The sequence below is a fragment of the Silene latifolia genome, chromosome X, assembly GCF_048544455.1.
Source record: "Silene latifolia isolate original U9 population chromosome X, ASM4854445v1, whole genome shotgun sequence".
NCBI classification, from domain to species: Eukaryota; Viridiplantae; Streptophyta; class Magnoliopsida; order Caryophyllales; family Caryophyllaceae; genus Silene; species Silene latifolia.
This window is the reverse complement of record NC_133537.1, coordinates 325693885-325715691: the sequence shown is the minus strand read 5'-3', so window position 1 is coordinate 325715691 and position 21807 is coordinate 325693885. Positions and strand designations below refer to the sequence as shown.

General features: G+C 36.9%; 1 non-coding gene across 1 annotated transcript; it reads right to left on the bottom strand.

The window, feature by feature from the left end:
- Positions 1–21061: 21061 nt before the first annotated feature.
- Positions 21062–21168, bottom strand: LOC141624853 (small nucleolar RNA R71). The gene has a single exon (XR_012534657.1). It is a non-coding gene; the product is annotated as a small nucleolar RNA R71 (small nucleolar RNA).
- Between the last annotated feature and the right edge of the window lie 639 nt (positions 21169–21807).

Here is a 21807-nt window from a genome sequence, read left to right as displayed (position 1 = left end):
GCAAGCAGTGCCTTATTGAGACATCCCACATTTCTAATACCCAATCCTCCCGAACTCTTCGGAAGACTTAGAAAATTCTTACTGCACCAATGAAGCTTTTTCCCCAGTTTACACCCAGCCCACCAAAAATGTGCCAACAAAGAATTGAGCTTTGTTGACACACTTACCGGAATTTTGAAAACCGATAGAAAGTAATTTGAAAGATTTGATAGGACTGAAGAAAGTAAGGTAAGCCTACCAGCTGCTGATAAGAATATTCCATTCCATGAAGAGATTCTTTTAGAAACATAATCCAGGAGAGAATAAAAAATCCCCTTCTTAGATTCCTGAAATTCCGCCGGGATCCCCAAATATTTTCCAATACCTTTTGAAGAACGAACCCGAAGACAACTCATAGTCTCTTGTGCCTTTGCTAATGTTGTACTCGGACTAAAGAGAATACCAGATTTATCTAAATTCAACTTTTGCCCTGATGCATCACAATACTCATCCAAGATCCTTTTTAGAATAGCCGCCGCATGGCCCTTATCTTGAAAGAAAAAAACAGAGTCATCCGCAAAGAATAAATGCGTGATCGGTTCTTCCTGCCGACACAATGTTATCCCTTTCAAAAGGCCCACCTCTTTCGCATACTCGATCTGCCCACCAAGCACCTCCATACAAAGAATGAAAAGGTATGGAGATAAAGGATCACCTTGACGCAAACCACAATGCGGTTGAAACCGAGGCAGTGGAACACCATTAAAAAGGACCTCATAAGAAACCGTCGTAACGCAGCTTCATAATCGTAGTACTAATTTTGGTGGAAAGCCAAACCTCATGAGAACCGCCTCAAAAAATCCCATTTAATTCTATCATAGGCTTTACTCATGTCCGCCTTAAAAGCACACCGACCATGTTTTCCTGTTTTATGACTCAGTATACGATGAATAGTTTCATGAGCAAGTAAAATATTATCACTGATATACCGGCCCGGAATGAAAGCATTTTGTGATTCACTCACCAGAGATCCCATAACCCTTGCCACTCTATTAGTGATACACTTGGACACAACGCGCATGAGGACATTACAAAGACTTATGGGCCTGTAATCCGAGACGCCTTCCGGCTATCGGTTTAGGGATAAGAGTGATAAAGGTTCTATTCAGTTCTCGTAAAACCCTCCCAGAATTCAAAATAGATAGCACAGCCTTAGTTACCTCCTTCTTCACCAAAGGCCAACATTTTTGATAAAAACACGCTGGGATACCATCCGGCCCAGGGGATTTATACGCTCCCATCTGGAAGATCGCACTCCGCACCTCTTTAGCTGTAAAAGGCTTGAGAAGGTGATCCGTGTCAGCATTCGAGAGAGACCTTTTAACTGGAGAAAGGATCCGTTCAAATGAAGTCATTGATCGCCATTCCTCCCCCCCTAAATCACCATCCCTAACCTCATACAAAGCCTGAAAGTTTTTTTGGAATTCGGAACTTACAAGATTATGATCATAAATCCACACCCCATCCTCACCTTTAAGACCATGTATATAATTCCTCCCTTTTCTCCCCTTGACCCAGTTGAAGAAAAACTTAGTACATGTATCACCATCCACGCTCCACCTCATCTTAGCACGTTGTTTCCAAAAGATCGCATTAGCCTTAGAAAAAGCCTTAACTTCCTCATTTGCTTGTAAATATAACTCCTCCCCTCCACCTGAAACATCCAAGATCATGCCTTCCTCCAACTTTTTATCAAAGTCATCCCATACCTTCCGCCACTCACCCTTTTTATCCAAAGCCCACTTCTTAGCCGTAGTCCGTACCCTAGAAAGTTTTCGTACTACTATAAAAGCCGGCGATCCAAACACCACTTGGTTCCAGGCAACCCGTATCCTATTCAAACAATCCTCATTGTCTAACACCCAAGCATCCATTTTATATGGTCTTTTTCCTCCACTCTCAGTAAGTTGTAAATCAAGCTCAATGGGAGCATGGTCCGATAATTGCACGGGGTAATGTTTAAGGCCCGTGTTTGGGAAATGAATAAGCCAATCCTTAGAGCCTAAAGCCTTATCAAGCCTCTCATATATCCTTTGAGCACCCTTTCGATTATTACACCACGTATATCTCGGCCCCTTGAAAGGTATATCAATTAATTCATTCCTAATTTTCCAACTTATAAACTCATTTGCTCCCCTAATAGGATTTTGACTACAACTCCATTTATCCAAAAAACAATCCACCTGATTAAAATCTCCAATGATAAGATACGGGTGCGTACAAGATTCAATCCATGCATCCAATTCATTTAAAACAGAAGAACGTAAACTTAACTCCGGAGCCCCATAAAAGAGCACAAGATACCAAAAGAGCCCATCATATTTCTTGACCAAAAGCACAATAAAGTTATTACAAGCCCTTACAAGGGTCATTTTTGCTTCCCTTTTCCAACCCACCCATAGACCACCGGAGGCACCCACGGCATCAACTCCATAATGCTTCACAAAACCTAATGATCTAAACATAGGAAATACTTTATTTGCATTACATTTGGTCTCGATAAGAAAAAGGAAATCATAATACTTACTATCTAATAACGCTCTTATCTTCGGAATTGTAGGAGCGAGCGTGTTGTTTAAACCCCTACAATTCCACACAAGGCCCTTCATGGTGACGGAGGAGGTTGTGTAGGCCCAACCTCCGCAACGCCATCAGACTCAAAAAACCCAGAATCAGCAGTAGCAGTAAGCAAACCAGGACCTCCATTAACAGAATAAGAAGACGAGTCACTTGAATCAATCATAACCACCTCCGGCACACTCACTCTAAATCCATAGTTCATACCTACCTCCCTACCAGCCAGAATACCATCCCCATCACAGCTTCTCTTGGCAAGTTGTCTCAAATACTCCTTAGCATTTTCCAACGATTCTTTCGCCTGCTCAGGCACAATGTACTCAACAACATCAGTACTGCACTTCCGTTTCCTAGCCATCCTTATTTCCTCCCCATGAGTTTGTTGTAAATCTGATAAATGATAAGCATCCGCCATTCCCATGAATCCATCAGAAATGTTTCCTGATGAAATCTCAGCCATGAGCTTTGCTTTGTTCCCAACAGCAGGAACATCAAACAGCTTAGCCTTCCCTTTCTTGCTTCCTTCACCAAGTTCCAACTGAACAGCAGTCCTATCCCCAACCTCTTTAAAGACCTGTCCAAGAGGAAGCAGAGTAGAAGACCCAGCTTGCAGCTCTTTTTCCTTCCTTTCAATACCCACCGACTTCAAAGAAATAGGCCTTGCCCCCTCAAACCCATGCTCACCAAATTCCTCCCTCTCTTTCGCAGTCAGAACAACAGCAGAGGTAATCTCCCTATCCCCTTCCCTCCTAGCCACTTCAGTCCCAGACCCCTCAGACGAAGATATCACAATTACAACATCAGTAAACCTTTCCTCAGATGATTCCTCATAGGCCTCTGAAACAGCAGCAGGATCCTCAATCCAAGCATCTTCAGGCGCCTCTGACATAGAAGAATCAGAGTCACTAATGACAATAACTTTATTCTGGTTCATTCTTTCCTGTTCAGCCCCTCCATTTGGAAGATGCTCATTGAAATTGGTGCCTTCCACTACCTGATGAACAGACACATCAGGGTAGTGATACCGTATAGGTATTCCACTAACAGGGGGATCAAAGATTTGATTAAAACCCCTTAATTCATCATCCCAACGTGCCCACTATTCATCACCCTCAACTCTACTACTAATGGCTTCCTGAATCCTCAAATCCCTATCCAGCACCCCACTCATATTACCTTCACCAGCATAGAGCACATATGGGTCATTTTCCTGTAACTGCCTTAAAACATCTTGGGAATGTCTGCCAAAAACCTCCCCCTGAGTACCAAAATCTTCTTCAGCACTGTGGTACATATCATTATTCTCATTCTCCTCATCCAGCCATCCCCCCGCACCTGGAATCATCACCCTTACATTTGGATCCTCAGTGAACTGCATATCTGTATCCTGAATTGGTACAGCAGTGCCAATGCCAGTGTCAGAAACCTGAGCTCTTTCCACCTCTTCCATTCCTCCTTGTACCTCATTCATAACAGCATCTCCCTGTCCCCCAGAATTTCCTACTTCCTGACCCCCTACATTTCCTACCCCCTCTCCATTCCCCTGCGCTCCTCGTCCAATTCTGAATACAACTGGGCCTGCAAAAGGTTGCGCCGTGACAGCAAACCTCATACCCGGAGTAACCCTTCCCCCAGCAGTAACACCCAAATCAAAATCTACATACCTCTCTGGTGACTCCCTCCTACTACTCTGCCCCGTCCTATTCCTATTATTCCCAACCCTGACTCTTGGAGATAAGAACTTGGTCGTAGATGGCATAGCCCTAAGGTCCATATTGAACATGGTGTGATTACTGTGAGCTTGGAAAACAGCAAATCCCCTTTCTACAGACCTATCCAGCATCCTCTCAATACCCGACACTACAGAGACCAGACTCTCTCTACATTGCGCTCCCTTGTGCCTAATTTTTCTACATTTGATACAATACTTGAAAACATTCTCATATCTGAATTGCACCCAGAGTAAATGGCCCGTTTCCATTGCCAAAAAGAAAGCCGGCATCAAAGGCTCATTTAGCTTAATACATACCTTAATTCTCAGATAATCATTATCGGGCACAAGATGAAAAGGTTCAACTTGAAATTGATGGCTGAGAAGTTTACCCGCAACCTGTGCTACATGCATATTGAGATATTCGAACGGTAAACCACACACCCTCACCCATACTTCAGCAAAAGGAAACCTAACAGTCCGGGGAACCGTGTCAGGGTACCACCTTGCTAGAACCATCACAGCACCATCCACCGTGACCATTGTTTTCGCCAGCAACCCTTGTAAATCCTCATCCTCTTCACAATGAAAAACATAGACTTCCCCCATCTTGAACGCAGTAATCCTCCCATTAGAGGTCCACTTCTTTGAAATGATATCATTAAGTTTCTCCGCCTCAAACAGGTGATAATCAACCATAAACCCCAGAATACAGTTCCCCCAAAAATCCCTTGACCTGCCCAACTCAGCAGGGTCCACATTGATAACACCACCTAAAACAACCCGACCCACCACTGTCATAACACAACCCAATAAGATGGGTGTGCACTTTTGGGCCAGTTATTTGTCCTCACTTAAGCCCAAAAGCACAAGGCCTTGTTACTAAGTGGTGGGTGGAATCCCTTATAAACATATCACAACCTCCTCAATTCCCCGATGTGGGACAACCTTACTCTCAATAACTTGGGGTGTTACAATCTCCCCCACTTAAAGAACACAACGTCCTCGTTGTGCCTCCAACTTGACCGCAGCCAAGCCCAGAATCCTCCCCCGCTAGGTGTGTGACCCGGGTACTCCCGACCACGGGCTCACCACACGGTCGCAGGGTCGCTCTGATCCCATTTAAAACAACCCGACCCACCACTGTCATAACACAACCCAATAAGATGGGTGTGCACTTTTGGGCCAGTTATTTGTCCTCACTTAAGCCCAAAAGCACAAGGCCTTGTTACTAAGTGGTGGGTGGAATCCCTTATAAACATATCACAACCTCCTCAATTCCCTGATGTGGGACAACCTTACTCTCAATAACTTGGGGTGTTACACCACCCGTCCTTGGATAGCGCCAAACATTAGCATGAAGGGGATTCATAGGATTGAAATCAGCATCAGGATGGGGTTGATGAACATTCTGATTATAATGCTGAAATTGATGGTGATTCTCACTACCCGCACCCTCATACTCTTGATTGAACCGTCCAAACTGATGTTCAAAATCCATCACAGTAGAAGAGCTTGTAGAACTATTATTAGTATTTGAATTTGTTTTAGGAAATTTTGTATTTGTATTTCGTAGAGAAATGAAATGAGATGATTTTGGATGCAAACCCACAGCCATACTGCTCAGCTTAAATAGTAATAAGAGAAATAAGATAAATGATACGTCAATCTTAATTGACACTTCAAAATGGAATTGGGAAGATCAAGAGAAAAACTAAAAGCATACGACACCCAATTAAAAGAGCAGCAGAGAAATTATTGAGATATTAAAGAAGGATTTACTCTTGATAGAAGATCAAAGATCAGAAGAAATAGTTTAGGGTTAAAAGAAGCCAATTAAATGAGTGGAAAAGCAATGATGGTATGTAGGTAGGAATATAGGCTAGCATGAATGGATAAAATCGAAAATCCCCCAAAATGCAGAAAGGGGATTTAGGGTTCCAAAAACCCAATTAAATTCGTTCTAGGTTAATCATTACCATTAGGTAGATTAAAATTAATACGGAACATAAACAACCACAGGTTCCCAGCCCAATCCCCTTCACTCCTTGAGCTGTCAGAACACTTTTTGGAAGATTAAAAGATTAGGTTAGATTTGCAGGAAAGGTATAGAGAAAAAGGGAGCTCTCGAAAAGAGAGGAAAGCTCTCTCTAGAATTTTAGAGAGAGGTTAGAGTTGCCTCGATACGTTCTAACATACAAAGGTGTTGATCACGAAGTTGAAGCTGATATAAGCAACCACTATATCAAATTGACTTAATTTCACATTTATATAATATCAACATGCTACGACACACCGTGTAAAACAATTAAACATAGTGGTTTTTTTTATCTCGGATAAGGACACGTGTATAAACATGCTCTGACAAAAGTATAAACTATCTTTGGGCTAGCCTGGAATCCATGAAATAATCAAGGGGTAAATTTTAATTAGGTGATAATTATTGGGGAAGTTAATTACTTGAGAATTTTAATTAGGTGATAATTACTGGGGAAGTTAATTACTTGGGTAATGAGTTCCTTGAAGATAGATTTGGCATATATGAGTAATGACTACTGAGGAGATGTTTTACTCCCTTAATCATTACCCAGGGGGAGGGTGGGTAACGTATTACCCCCTTCATGAGGGTAATATATTCGGGATGTGAATAATTACTCTCATACCAAACATGGAAAACGCACCTTATATATCACTCCCCTATTTAAGAGTGATATACAATAACTTGAAAAGGAAGAGAAAGATTAACCATTTAATACTATGATTATTAAATTATAACGAGTAACAGTTGAAGAGAATTGTTTATTATGTTTTTTGTTTTGCATTTGTCCACTTTAATTTGTCTCGGTCATTTCGGAATATAATTTTCATGTAATATAAGTATATACATATGATGTACGCTCAAGCGAACATAAGTATTATAAGAACTTTTTTTTTTGGTACGCAAGAGGAGTAATACCTCATTATAAGAACTGATTTGTATATAATATTTGTAATATGCTCGTGCAACTTTACACGTTTTAAGCTAGTTTGTTTATGAAACAATTAAGAGAGAATGGTTAATCTTAATTACAAAGTGTTGTAGATTATATTAACATGATCCATTTTATGATATGTAATTGTGAATTACCTTTTAATTAGTTAAAATTGATTTGTCCATTTTGTAAATAACATTTAATTTGTTAAATGTAAATTAGTAAGACTAATAACAAGTGAATTGTCATATGTCACACAACATTACAAAATGACAATTGATAAAAAATAAAATGGGTGTACACATTGTATATGGACCGAAATAATGGGTGTTTTATGGTTATTGTAAAATATTTTTAAATTGTTTAAAAGACATAATCATAACCTAACCTTCTATAGACTACAACCTAAATACTTTGGTAAGAGAAAAAGCAAAAGTGAAGGGCATGCATTGACCTTGTGTGGCACCCCATCCGGCCCTCTTCCTTTTAGAAGGATTTTTTGTTTTTCCATTTTTTCTTTCATCAACTCTCTTAATACACATTTTTCTTAGACTTCTCTCTAAAAATAGTTTTAGACTTGTTCATAAATCTAATATCCTAATTAGATTACTATAGTAGTAATATTTAGTAATATTAGATTAATTTTAAGGTGTCTAATAATTATATCTAGTTAATATATTATTTGATTTAAGGGATAGTCTTGATGTAACTAAGAGGAGAATCTCTACTCTGGGATTTTGGAAGATCATCAACATACATTGTAGCTCAAGAACAAGTGGAGGAAGGAGTCCTCACTTGTGCCCTTTTTCGTGCCTTACCTAAAATGTAAGGAACCTAATTCTTCCTTATTTTATCTTATGTTATGCATGCAACTAGATCTATAATTAAATAAGTTTAATTAGAGGGTCATAAATCCTTTCAATTGGTATCAGAGCATAGGATGTTACATGCATAATCGATTTATAGTTTTTTCGAGTTATAGTAACTTAAATAAAACTAAAAATTTTTGGTTTATTAGATAGTGTCACGAAATATTTTTGCATGTTGTATATTCGGGTTCTAAAATGTATTTAGGTCATTTTGATAATTTATGGTATTTTACTGCTCATTTCAATGATTTTTAGTGATTTTATTACATTTCAATTAGTTAGACTTAGTTTCTGACCTTGAAATTTCTATATGACCTCACATGCATATTTTACTCATTGTACGTAAAATTTTGTATAAATTGGATTTATTTTGAATGATTTATGATTTTTATATGATAAAAATGACATAAATGGAGGTAAAATAGTTAAAAATAGTTAAAACTTCGAAAAAGGTATTGAAATTTTAATATGTTGTCACATGCGCATTTTAATCACAGTGTGTAAAATTTGAGATGAACACGATTCATTTTGCATGATTTATGAATTTTTAGTGAAAAATTGACATGAATTACATGGCATGAGAAAAAATATTTTAGGTTGAATTTATATCCTACATATCAGATCTAAAGTTGGAGCATTGATTATATTAATTTTCATATGCTTTAGATGTTTTATTTGATAAAACCGATAAATTGCAACTATATTATTCTCGAAATAAACTCAAAAATTTTAACCTTAATTTTTGACATTATAAGTGTCATGTAAATATTCCAGAATATTTAAAAATTTAAAATTCAAATTTTGAAATTATTGTAATTTAATTTGGATTTATTTCATAAAAGTTATGATTTTAAGGGTCAATTATGACTTTATGAGCATAAATGTTAAATCAAGTTGAATTATTGTCAAAAATTGAGTGATGCCTAATTTTTGAGTTCTAAAAGGTTAGGGTAATTAACTTCGACTAAAATTTTATTTAAGTATTACTTTGTGATTTTAATAAGTTAAAAATCGCAAATACCTATAAAACCGGATTATATATACAATATAAGTTTAAATAGAGCGATTTGGCACATAACTTGGCATGTTAGATACATATTTTAATGCTGCATATTTCTTTGATGAATGTCATATTTCTTTTATATAATTTTGAATTATGTAATTTTATCTTAGTATGGCCTTAGTTTTAATCGATATTACCCGTAATATAAGGGAATATGGGTTTGGTTGTAATTTTTTTTTATCTCACATTACCGTTTTGTATTTTAATAGATTTAATTTTTATTACATATGTATAATAGGATTTGCTATGTATTTTATTATTTAAATATTTGTAATTCCCGAGTTTCCATAAGACGGTGCCATTCGGAAAGGAGTTCCGATCAAACAGTGTTTATCCTTGGGAGACGTGTCACATGAAGATTCAAGGGACCAAAGGAGGTAGTTTCCGAATGGTAATAGAATATAAGATTTTCTATTTTAGGAAAGGCCATACTAGGAAATTTACTTTTCTTCATTTGCTTCTTTATATGTTTGCATGCATTGTCAAATCGCCATAACTTCACATGCATATTTTATCGTCTTATCGACTATTATCAAGTATTCATCGGCTTAGTTTACTTAAAGATGATAGATAATAAATCCACAAGACCTCTCACATATTTAAAATTGAGATTAGCCTTACCAAATAGTAGGACTCACGAATCCCATTGACATTTGGGGTAGATTCGGTTTCCCGGGGTACTTTCATTTTTCATTGGGTAAGTGGGATAATAAAAAGTTATTACACGCGAAATTTGGTTGGACTCAACGGGGTATAAAGACTAGTTTTATGTTCCGGGGCTAGAGATGGAATTTATGAAATTCATCGACCGAGAGTTCTAAGGTAGAATCGATTAAAGAGTTAATTCACCAAATTTATACAAGTATGGGATATATCGGTTTCCCGTGTTCATGTTTGTGTGAAGATGGATCTCGGAATCATTTATATAATTTAGGTGCGAGGTCATTATATAAATGCATAATTTTAAACCTTGTTAAAATATTTGCAAGTAAAATGATAAATGTTAATTATTTCCTTCATCTCCTTTTGTAGTTATTTATCGCAATGGATTCATCTAATTCTCCTTCACCTATTACCATTGATATTTCGCTTAAATCATTTGATGAAAAATGCTCCATCAACGATCACAATTCGACTAGAGAATTACGCTTTAGCATTGGTGAAGATGGGAATCTTTGCTATCTCACAACTTCAACTCCTCCCACTCCCATAATTTTGCCCTTAAATAATGAATCTCATGAAGATGACATCATTACTTCTATGGCTTCCTTGTTTATTGAAACAAGGAGTAATGAAGAGTTGAGTGGGAATTCAAGGAAGAGTGTCCTTAAAACTAAAAGGAGTAATGGGAAGTTTAAAAAGACAGTAAGGACGGGCAAGGAACCCAAGTTTAAAATTGGAGAGGAAGTGGCTAGTGTGACTACCACTACCAAGCCAAAGAAGGGTGCCCAACCATTCGAAATGTGTCATTATTTTTATGACCTAGGCCATTTAAAACGCAATTGACCCAAGTATTTGGGAGATATTAAAACTGGACTCATCACTCCAGTAGGTAATACCTTTTCCGAAATTTATGTTATTGATATTAACTATACATCCAACTCAACGTGGGTATTAGATACCTGTTGTGGTTCTCACCTTTATAATCATTTACAGGGGCTAAGAAATGTGGAAAAGCTAAACAAGAGTGATGTGGACCTCCGACTTGGAAATGGAGCTAAGGTAGCCGCCACTTCAAAGGGGACCTACGTACTTGTTTTAGCTAATGGCTTTGAGTTGTACTTACACAATTGTTATTTATACCTTTTTTATCTAAGAACATCATTTCCGTTGCCATGTTAGACATGGAAGGTTTTTCTTTTGCTATTAAGAACAATTGTTGTGTAATTTCTAGAAATGACTTGGCCATAGGCCAAGGCACTTCAATTAATGGCATTTATGTTCTTGAAACTTCTAACTCAAGCAAAGATATCTATAACATGCAATAAAAAAGACTCAAAACTAGTGACCCAAATGATTCATACATTTGGCATTATTGTCGATTAGGTCACATAAATGATTAGCGCATTAAAAGACTAGTGTCGACTGGTATAATTAAATCATTTGGTTTATGCGAATTACGTCTTCTAGGGAAAATGACTCGTAATCCTTTTAGTGGTAAAGGAACACGAGCAAGTGAGTAGTTGGCCCTTATACATACCGATGTATGTGGTCCAATGACTATCACCGCTAGTGGAAATTATGACTACTTCATCACTTTTACCGATGACATAAGTAGATATGGGTATGTCTACTTAATAAAGTATAAAAGTGATCAAGCTTTTGATAAATTCAAAGAATTTCAAAATGAAGTAGAGAACCAATTGAACAAGAAGACTAAAGCAGTAAGAATCCGATCGTGGTGGTGAGTATCTTAGTAATGAATTTGATTCACACTTAAAAGGATATGGCATCGTGTCACAACTCACTCCACCTGGTGCGCCACAACTAAATGGTGTTGCCGAGAGGAAAAATCGAACCTTACTAGATATGGTTCGATCTATGATGAGTCAATCTGATTTACCAGGCTCTTTTTGGGTATTTGCTCTTCAATCAGGTGTTCACTCACTCAATCGTAGTCCAACTAAAGCAACCGAGAAAACTCCATACGAAATGTGGAAAGGGAAGGTCCCTAATTTGTCTTACCTTAAGATTTGGGGTTGTGATGCTTATGTCAAGGTTAAGACCGACAATAAGCTAGCCCCAAGATCTCAAAGGTGCATATGTATAGGTTATCCAAAGGAAACATATGGTTTTTACTTCTACATCCGTCACGAGAACAAAGTGTTTGTGGCTCGTGAGGCTGTCTTCTTAGAAAATGAATTTATTTCTAGATGACAGAGTGGGAGAAAGTTTGAACTTGATGAAGTTCAAGAGCCACAAACTGAAGAGATGACGCAAGAAGATGTTCTTTCCTCATCTAACACAGACGTTATTCCTTCCGAACCTAGGAGGTCAGGTAAAGTCAGTCGCCAACCTGATAGATACATAGGTATTATCGAGGGAGATGACAACATAGACGTGTTACTTTTAGAAAGTGACGAATCTGCAACCTACAAAGCCGCAATCTCTAGTCCAAATTCAACTTTATGGTAAGAAGCCATGCAATTCGAAATAAACTCTATGCATGAGAATCAACTTTGGGACTTGGTTGATTTGCCTGAAGATGTGAGACCTCTTCAATGCAAATGGATCTTTAAGGTAAAGAATGGCATGGAAGGGCGTGATGATGTCTACAAATCAAGGTTAGTGGCAAAAGGTTTCACCCAAATTCATGGTTTACACTATGATGAAACTTTTGCCCCCATCGCCATTCTTAGATCTATTCGGATTATGTTAGGAATTGCCGCATTTCATGATTATGAAATATGGCAAATGGATGTCAAAACCGCCTTTCTAAATGGGTATTTAGAGGAGGAAGTGTACATGACACAACCTGAAGGTTTTGTAAATCCGAAAAATCCTAACAAGGTATACAAGCTTAAGCGATCCATCTATGGTCTTAAGCAAGCATCAAGAAGTTGGAATCATCGTTTTAATCATGTTATAAAAGAGAATGGTTTCACTCGAAGTGTCGAGGAACCGTGTTTATACATGAAGTTCAGTGGGAGAAATGTTGTCTTCCTTATCTTGTATGTAGATGACATACTGCTCATTGAAAATGATGTACCAATGCTTACCTCTGTCAAGGGGTGGTTGCGAAATCATTTCCAGATGAAAGATTTAGGAGAAGCACAACGCATATTAGGTATCCGAATCAATAGAGATAGATCCAAAAGGATATTGGCATTAAGTCAAGAATCTTATGTCAATAAGATTCTTCGACTTTTCAACATGGAAAACTCCAAAAGGGGTTTTATTCCAATGGGCAGTGAGATTACCTTGAGCAAGTCTCAGTCAGCCACTGAACCTGAAGATGTTGAACGCATGAAATTGATCCCTTATGCTTCCGCTGTTGGATCAATCATGTATGCCATGGTATGCACTCATCCCGATGTTTCGTATGCTTTGAGCATGACGAGTAGATATCAAGCCAATCCAGGTGAAAGTCACTGGGTAACCATCAAGAATATCCGTAAGTACATAAGAAGAACTAAGGATTCATTCTTGGTGTTTGGAGGTGATACCAAGCTGAGTGTGAAGGTTTACACCGACTCGAGCTTCTAAACTTATAGGGATGACTTGAAGTCCCAGGGTGGATTCATTTTCATGATCAATGGTGGTGCCGTTAGCTGGAGAAGCTTCAAAGAGCCAGTCGTTGCGGATTCTACAACGGAGGCTGAGTACATTGCAGCATCTGAAGCTGCCAAAGAAGCTGTATGGATTAGGCAATTCTTCGAAGGACTAAGGGTAGTCCCTTCTGCCAAAGATCCTATCACACTTTATTTTGATAACAGAGCGGCCATATTTCAAGGTAACGAAGTAAAGAACCCAAGTCTAGCAACAAGTCTAGACATGTACCCAGAAAATTTCATATGTTTAGGGATTACATGAAATGAAGGAAATAGCAATTTTTAAGGTTGGGACAGATGATAATATTGCTGATCCTTTAACCAAGACTCTACCGCAGGCTACGCATGACCAACATGTAGTTTCCATGGGTCTTAAACGCATGCCTAATATGTACTCCCTCCAATCCAATCCAAACTACCCACTTGCTTTTTGGAGGTCAAACTTGGAAAAGTTTGACCGTTAATCCACAGAAAAATATAAAACTTTGAACGATAAAATTTATATATTTAGTTGTATTATGAAAATATCTTTCATAAATTATATTTTTTGCAAAAAAAAAAATTATATACAAAGGAAGAAAAATGCGGTCAAAGTGTCGCCTCGAAGTCCACCCAAAAGCAAGTGGGTAGTTTGGATTGGATTGGAGGGAGTATTAGATTATGAGATATGAAGTAATAATATTGTATTGATTTTTCATATATGATAATCACATTTAGCGTTTGAGTTTTATTTTAAACTCTTTTGTTTATTACTTTGTTTTATCCAAATAGGTTGTTTAGACAATATTGAACCTTATTAAAGTGAACTGGATTAACATAGTAACTGCCCCTAGTTACTTATGTGAGGTGACGTCTCTAACTGACTAGAATGTGAGTCGATTGATGGCAAGTTCGAGTGTCATAGGGTCATAAGAGATGACTAGTCGATCACATAGCCAGACTGTAAGGGACACTCTGTCGGGCAGTGACCGCTTATAGAGTTCTGGTAATTTATATAGCCTGGTCGTGGCGAGAGCTACTATGGTATTCTTTTGAGTCAATTCTTTGACTAGAGACTGTTCGCCCAAATTGGCACAGTTTCTGAGTGACTTTAAGTTATGCTCTACGACTTTCGTAAAAGAGGTCAAATGTGCATCTTTTGGGTCATGATGAGTTGTGGCTATAGAAAGGGAATAGTGCGATAGGAATTGTCAACCTCCTTGTCAGGGTTATTTAAATATCTCAGGGCCACTCAAGGAACAGTGAACTGAAAAATGCGTGGCCACGCTCGGAAGGTATCTACGATAGATAATTTCAGTCAAACAATTACTCTCCATATCGAGGAAACCACTCTTGATGTGATCACATGCAAGTGGGACCTGCAAGACACTTTGCATTAAGTGAGAGATTGTAATAGGACAAGAGAATTGGTGATGCACACTTGTCTCGGACAAGTGGGAGATTGTTGGAGTATGTGTCCTCAACAATAGTGCGATGACAGTATTGAATCTCATGATAAGAATACGTAAAGGGATGATTCATTTATATATGTCAAATGATCAACATTAATCGGTAATGATTGGCTGACTAGAGTTTGACATTACTGTCGTTTGACGGTGGTGATCAGTTGATCCCTTAAGGTCACACCTAAAGGACGATTCCCTTAATAGATAATTTAATTAATTGTATATTGATACAGATTAATTAATTCTTTAAAATTGAACAATTTATGTCTATGAATGAAAATATGAATCTTATTGTAATTCAATTAAATAAGATTCGTTTTAGTAATTAAAATGTTATATTACTAAAATTTATTTATGAAACAATTAAGAGAGAATGGTTAATCTTAATTAAAAAGTGTTATAGATTATATTAACATGATCCATTTTATAATATGTAATTGTGAATTACCTTTTAATTAGTTAAAATTGATTTATCCATTTTGTAAATAACATTTAATTTGTTAAATGTAAATTAGTAAGACTAATAACATGTGAATTTTCACATGTCACACAACATTACAAAATGACAATTGACAAAAAATAAAATGGGTGTACACATTGTGATATGGACCGAAATAATGGGTGGTTTATGGTTATTGTAAAATGTTTTTAAATTGTTAAAAGACATAATCATAACATAACCTTCTATAGACTACACCCTACATATTTTGGTAAAAGAAAAAGCAAAAGTGACGGTCATGCATTGGCCTTGTGTGGCACCCCAACCGGCCCTCTCCCTTCTAGAGGGATTTTTATTTTTCCATTTTTTCTTTCATCAACTCTCTTAATACACATTTTTCTTAGACTTCTCTCTAAAAATAGTTTTACACTTGTTCATAAATCTAATATCCTAATTAGATTACTATAGTAGTAATATTTAGTAATATTAGATTAATTTTAACGTGTCTAATAATTATATCTAGTTAATATATTATTAAATTTAAGTGATAGTCTTGGTGCAACTAAGAGGAGAGAATCTTTACTTTGGGATTTTGGAAGATCATCCATATACATTGTAGCTCAAGAATAAGTGGAGGAAGGAGTCCTCATTTGTGCCCTTTTTCGAGCCTTACCTACAATGTAAGGAACCTAATTCTTCCTTATTTTATCTTATGTTATGGATGCAACTAGATCTATAATTAAATAAGTTTTATTAGAGGGTCATGAATCCTTTCATGGCTATTTGTTGTGTTTATATTACCGTTTTATTTTGTCGTATTTTTTGTAGAAGAATAAAACCGAGGCAGGTCAAAGCTAAGCTAGACGGAAGGGAGTCAAAGTCAAAGCAAGGCGAGACGAAATTTGAGACGAAATAAAATAAGGCATTAATGAAGTCAGCCTTTGACAAAGTCAACTCTTGACTTCACAAACCAAATCCCACATACCATAGTTCATCATCACTTTTAAGTTTCATCGCCATTTCACATAACTTCACCATTGAAGCAACAACAAAACATCACCAATCCCCTGTACTCCGTTCAAGCACAACCATGGCAGCCTCTGTCACCAGTGATACCCGCATCAATCAACCACAACAACTCATCCATTCGTCCATCATTTCATCACCAAGTTCGAACTCTCAGAATCGAACTCCGAACCCATCGCCATTGCTCATCCTAGCATTACCATAGTCCATTACCAGCAATTGCAATAAACAACCATGGCAATTTTCAACCCATCCTCATCATCATTCATCGACCTATCTCGCACATCAACCATGCCCATACCAACCTCCATTGCCGTCATCAATCATCACCATTCACCAGCATCGTCATTGCTACTCGATATTCAACAAACCCACCTGCTGCATGACAACCAGCAGCAACGGCTTCAACACCAACAGCAGCAGCAGCAGCTCGTCACCATCCCATTTAACTCCCCCACCATTTTCATCCTCCGTCACTCTCCCACCATCAATTCACCAATCACAGCCACCATCAATATTGAACTCGGAATCGAATCCGAGTCAATTGGATATAAATGCATCATAATTGCACTCCCGAACGGGCACCCGTCTGCCGCCTATCCCACCGGCTGGGAGAACACCAAAATTACTATTAGAAATCGTAAAGAGAGGGTTGCATAAGGGAAATCGATGTATTATTGAATTCGTTCGTGCGTACTTCGATACAATGACTCGATCGTATATATATATAACCAAACACATGATCCTAGAATATAATCTAGAATATTCAATAATATTCGATAATATCTCATTTATTCTATATGACATATTACGATATGTCATATTCCTACATTACGATATGTCGATATCTCGACATATTCCAACATCCCCCCTCAAACTCATGGCAATTTGTAAAAATTTCCATGAGTTTGCACACAAACGACAAAAAAAGGTAAGAAGAAAAAGTTCAATTTCTTCGACCTCCGATCTTCAAAGTTTCGATAGAAATGAGAATGTCGTCATTTTTCGAACCCGTCAAAATATCAAACGATCAATATTTTCGAATTCGTAGAAATTTCATGGTCAAGAACGCCGCAATTTTTCGAACTTGACTTCATTAAAAAACGGAAAAGTATCCGTCATATCGAATCGATGGAAAACTCGTTCGTACTACCAATACAGGAATCGCAAAGACCATGTAAATGGTAGAGATCAAGGAGAAACCAATAAAGGAATTGCAAAGACCATTCCATGGACAACTCTTCTTGAAAAAGTAAACAAACGTACATGGCATGATACCATGTTGTCGTAAAACAAACGATTTTTTTTTTATAAAAATTCAACGCAAAAGACAAATTGAGTAATACATTGAAAATCCCGCCGGTGAGCTTCGTAACTCATTAGCCCACCGGCAGGCAGCGGAATTTTATTTTAGGCCTCAAGAGCGTGAGGCTCTGATACCATATTAGAAATCATAGAGAGAGGGTTGCATAAGGGAAATCGATGTATTATTGAATTTGTTCGTTCGTACTTCGATACAATGACTCGATCGTATATATATAACCAAACACACGATCCTAGAATATAATCTAGAATATTCAATAATCTTCGATAATATCTCATTTATTCTATATGACATATTACGATATGTCATATTCCTACATTACGATATGTCTATATCTCGACATATTCCAACAATTACCCTTCATTTCCCTGAGAACTCCCAGCCGGCCTTGTCACCGGTGGCCGGCCAACCGGCTTGCAACGCAAATCGCATCAAATCTGCTCTCCCAGACGGGTCACCGGCTGCCGACACCTCCATCGGCTCCCACTACCACCAAATCACTCCTTTTCTTCCAGAGAATCCACAGCCGGTGACCTAACCGGCGGCCGGTGGTCCGGCTCCCAACCCCCTTTGCGTGTTTCCTTTTTTTTATCCCCTTTTGTTTTATAATAATGTATCGTTGGTGTGTCTTATTATTATTATTATTATTATTATTATTATTATTATTATTATTATTATTACTAATATAGAGACCGTGCTAAAGCACGGTATTTTAGAATGTCATGTGTAGAGAACTTAACAATTAGAGCTAATAATAATAATATATAAATAAACTTTGAATTTTATTTGTAATTATCTACAATTGTTAATGTGTAAAAATACTAAGAATTAAAATAGAACGAATTTTACATTTTTACTTGGAATAAGTTTATGATTAAAAAAACAAGATTGTTAGTTTAATTACAAAAACTTATGCTTATTTTTACGCATTTGAAGCATATAACTATTTTTGTAATTTTTGTTACAATATACGGAGTAACAAATTAAACGGAGTAAAAAATTTAAAGAATAAAAAAGTGAAAAGCACACACTGATTTTAATAATATGAGTAAAATCTGCATATGTTTTAAATAGAAAATTTACGACATTTAAAATACATATATTTGACTAATGAGATAATAATGAATGAAATAAATTTGGCCCAACTATAGAAGTTGCGGTGTTTGATAAGATACTTTGACACATAAAGACCATATATTAGGTCCAATACATATCTAGATAAATTTATGCCCAATTTCTAGTTAAAAGCATTTAGGCGGGAAAATTTTCAGTTTTCTTATTCTTTTAGTTTAAGGGGGATTATTATTATTATTATTATTATTATTATTATTATTATTATTATTATTATTATTATTATTATTATTATTATTATTATTATTATTATTATTATTATTATTATTATTATTATTATTATTAGTAGTAGTAGTAGTAGTAGTAGTAGTAGTAGTAGTAGTAGTATAAAAGGCACATTAGATTAAGACCATCTTACACTACATTAGAGTTTAGACCATAATTTACCTTAGATTAATTCTACCCAATTAGATTAGAATAATTAGTCTCTCCTACTCTCTGATTATCGTAAGAGAAGAATATTTCTCCCTTTAATTTTCCTTTAATCAAAGTTATAATCTTTCTTCCATATTAGTTTAATTCCTCTTTAGTTCATTCAATATTCACAATTTTTATTAGTTTACATTTAGATTAGTGGGTTGCAATTTGAAGGAAGAAGAGATTCATCCTCCTTATTTTCAATCAAAGTTTCCATCTTTAATTACTATTGGTATAATTCTTCTCCTAATTTCATTTCCTTTCATTTATTTACATGTTTATTATAGTTTAATCACTTGCCTTTATATTATGATTGTTCTTCCTATTTTCATGTTAAAGTTCTCATCTTTTGTTCTCAATTTCATAATCATGTTTGAGTAGTGTATTGCTAGGGTGGAGAGGGATCTTGTGTAGTTGATATGGGTAGACTATTGGCTTGAACAATTAAGTAATTCATGGATAATTTCTCTTCTAATTGTCATGCATACAAAGTATTTGTAGAAATGTCTCAATGAGAATTCGAGTCAATTTCACTATTTTATAACTTGTTGGGTGAGAGCTTGACTTGTAACTAGATAATTCATGACGATTAGTGGGTCTTGGGTAATTAGAGCGAGAGTTCAACTACTCTTAACCTTGGTTTAGTCTCACATCGAGGGGTGGGGATTTGCCTTGGAATTTACCTTGATTGCTTGTTAATCTATATTATTACTTGAACCATTATCTATGCATGTGAACCCGACCACCCTTGCTTCTTTAGTTAGCATCTTAATCAATTTGCCATTGCTTGATTTAGTTGTAGTCGTATCAATTAGCTTATCAATCATCCAATTGCATTTGCTAAAACTAAACTAGGAAACAAACAAACAATTTAAGAGCCAAACACCGTCTCTGTGGATCGACCTCCTTACCCTACTACATTCATTAGTTTGGTATTGAGTTTAAAAATATTTTTTGCATATCGAGGAGTACCACAAACTCGGTATCAAAATGGCGCCGTTGCCGGGGACGATGACATTAGATTAGATTGATTATTTGTTTCTAGGCTTAGTTTACTTTGCTTGCTTGTTTTTCCACTCTTGTCCTAGTGCATTCATTGCATAAGGACCATTTGGTCTCTTTTTGAATATTTGTATAGGTGTAATACCGGCTCTCTTATCCATCTTGATCAAGAGATTGAGAAGTCTTTCCGGGTAAGAAGATGGTTAGCACTCTCGGCTATAAGGAGATCTCCACCTTCACCAAACCAACTAGAAATACATCCATCTCCACCACCAGTTCTCAACTAAACCATTCACCTGACCATTCACCAAAATACCTCCCAAATCACTCACCCACCCATTCACAACATTCAAACTCACCTAGCCCACCAAATACACCAAGAACCAACTTCATTGATAAATAGATGACTGACCAACCAATGGGTTACTATCATAAACCGGATCCTAAGCGGTCTTACTCGGCAATTAATTATGGAGTTCTTGCTCCTAATACTTTTGAGCTCCGTCATCATACAATCTCCTTTATTCCACAAGATATCTTTCATGGTTTTAAGAGTGAAGATGCTCATGAACATCTTGTTTTATTCAAAGAAAAAGCGGGCATGATCAAATATGAGGGCATCACGGAAGAGCAAATTCTTCTTATGCTCTTTCCTCTTTCATTGAAGGATAATGCAAGAAAATGGTTGAATTCACATGAACCGGGTACTTTCACTACTTGGGAAAGCTTGTCAAGGGCTTTTATCAACAAATTTTACCCTCCTTCAAAAACCGCTAGAATAAGACATGAAATCCAAACCTTCAAGCAAAAGCATCGTGAAACTTTAAGTGAAGCATGTGAAAGATTTAGAGACCTTATTACCTCTTGCCCACATCATGGAATTCCCAATTGGATGACAACTCAAATTTTATTTAAAACACTTGAGCAAAGGTTTAGGGATATGATTGTGGCGGCCTCCGGTGGCAACTTTGACAATATGAAAAATGCCCAAATCACGGAGTTGATCCAAAATATTTACGACATGGAAATTAGCTATGGAGGTAAAGAAGGTGACTATGGAAGAGAAAATGAGTCCAAGAATGAAGGACCTTCAAAGCTAGAATTGGAAAACAGGGTCAAGTTGGATGAATTGTCAAAGAAATTTGATAGCTTTTTGGTGGAGAGGAAGCATGAAAATGCTTATCATGAAGAAAGACCAAATCACCTCCATGGTCAACTATGTTCAAGAGCCTAGGTCAACACCAAGGACCTACTCTCAACAAGTTCCTCCTCCTAGAAACTATCAACAATATGCTCCTACTTATGAGAATTGTGGTGGTATTGGGCATTCTTATGACACTTGTTCATCCTTTCCACAACAAAGCAATCAAACATATATTCCACCTCATCAAAATTTCCAACAAAAAATTCCATAGCCACCTTCACAAGAGCAATTTCAAAAACCTTACCAACCTCCACTCATTGAACCTCCAAATGCCAACTCTCTCACTGAGAATATGTTGAAAGAAATGGATGTTAGGG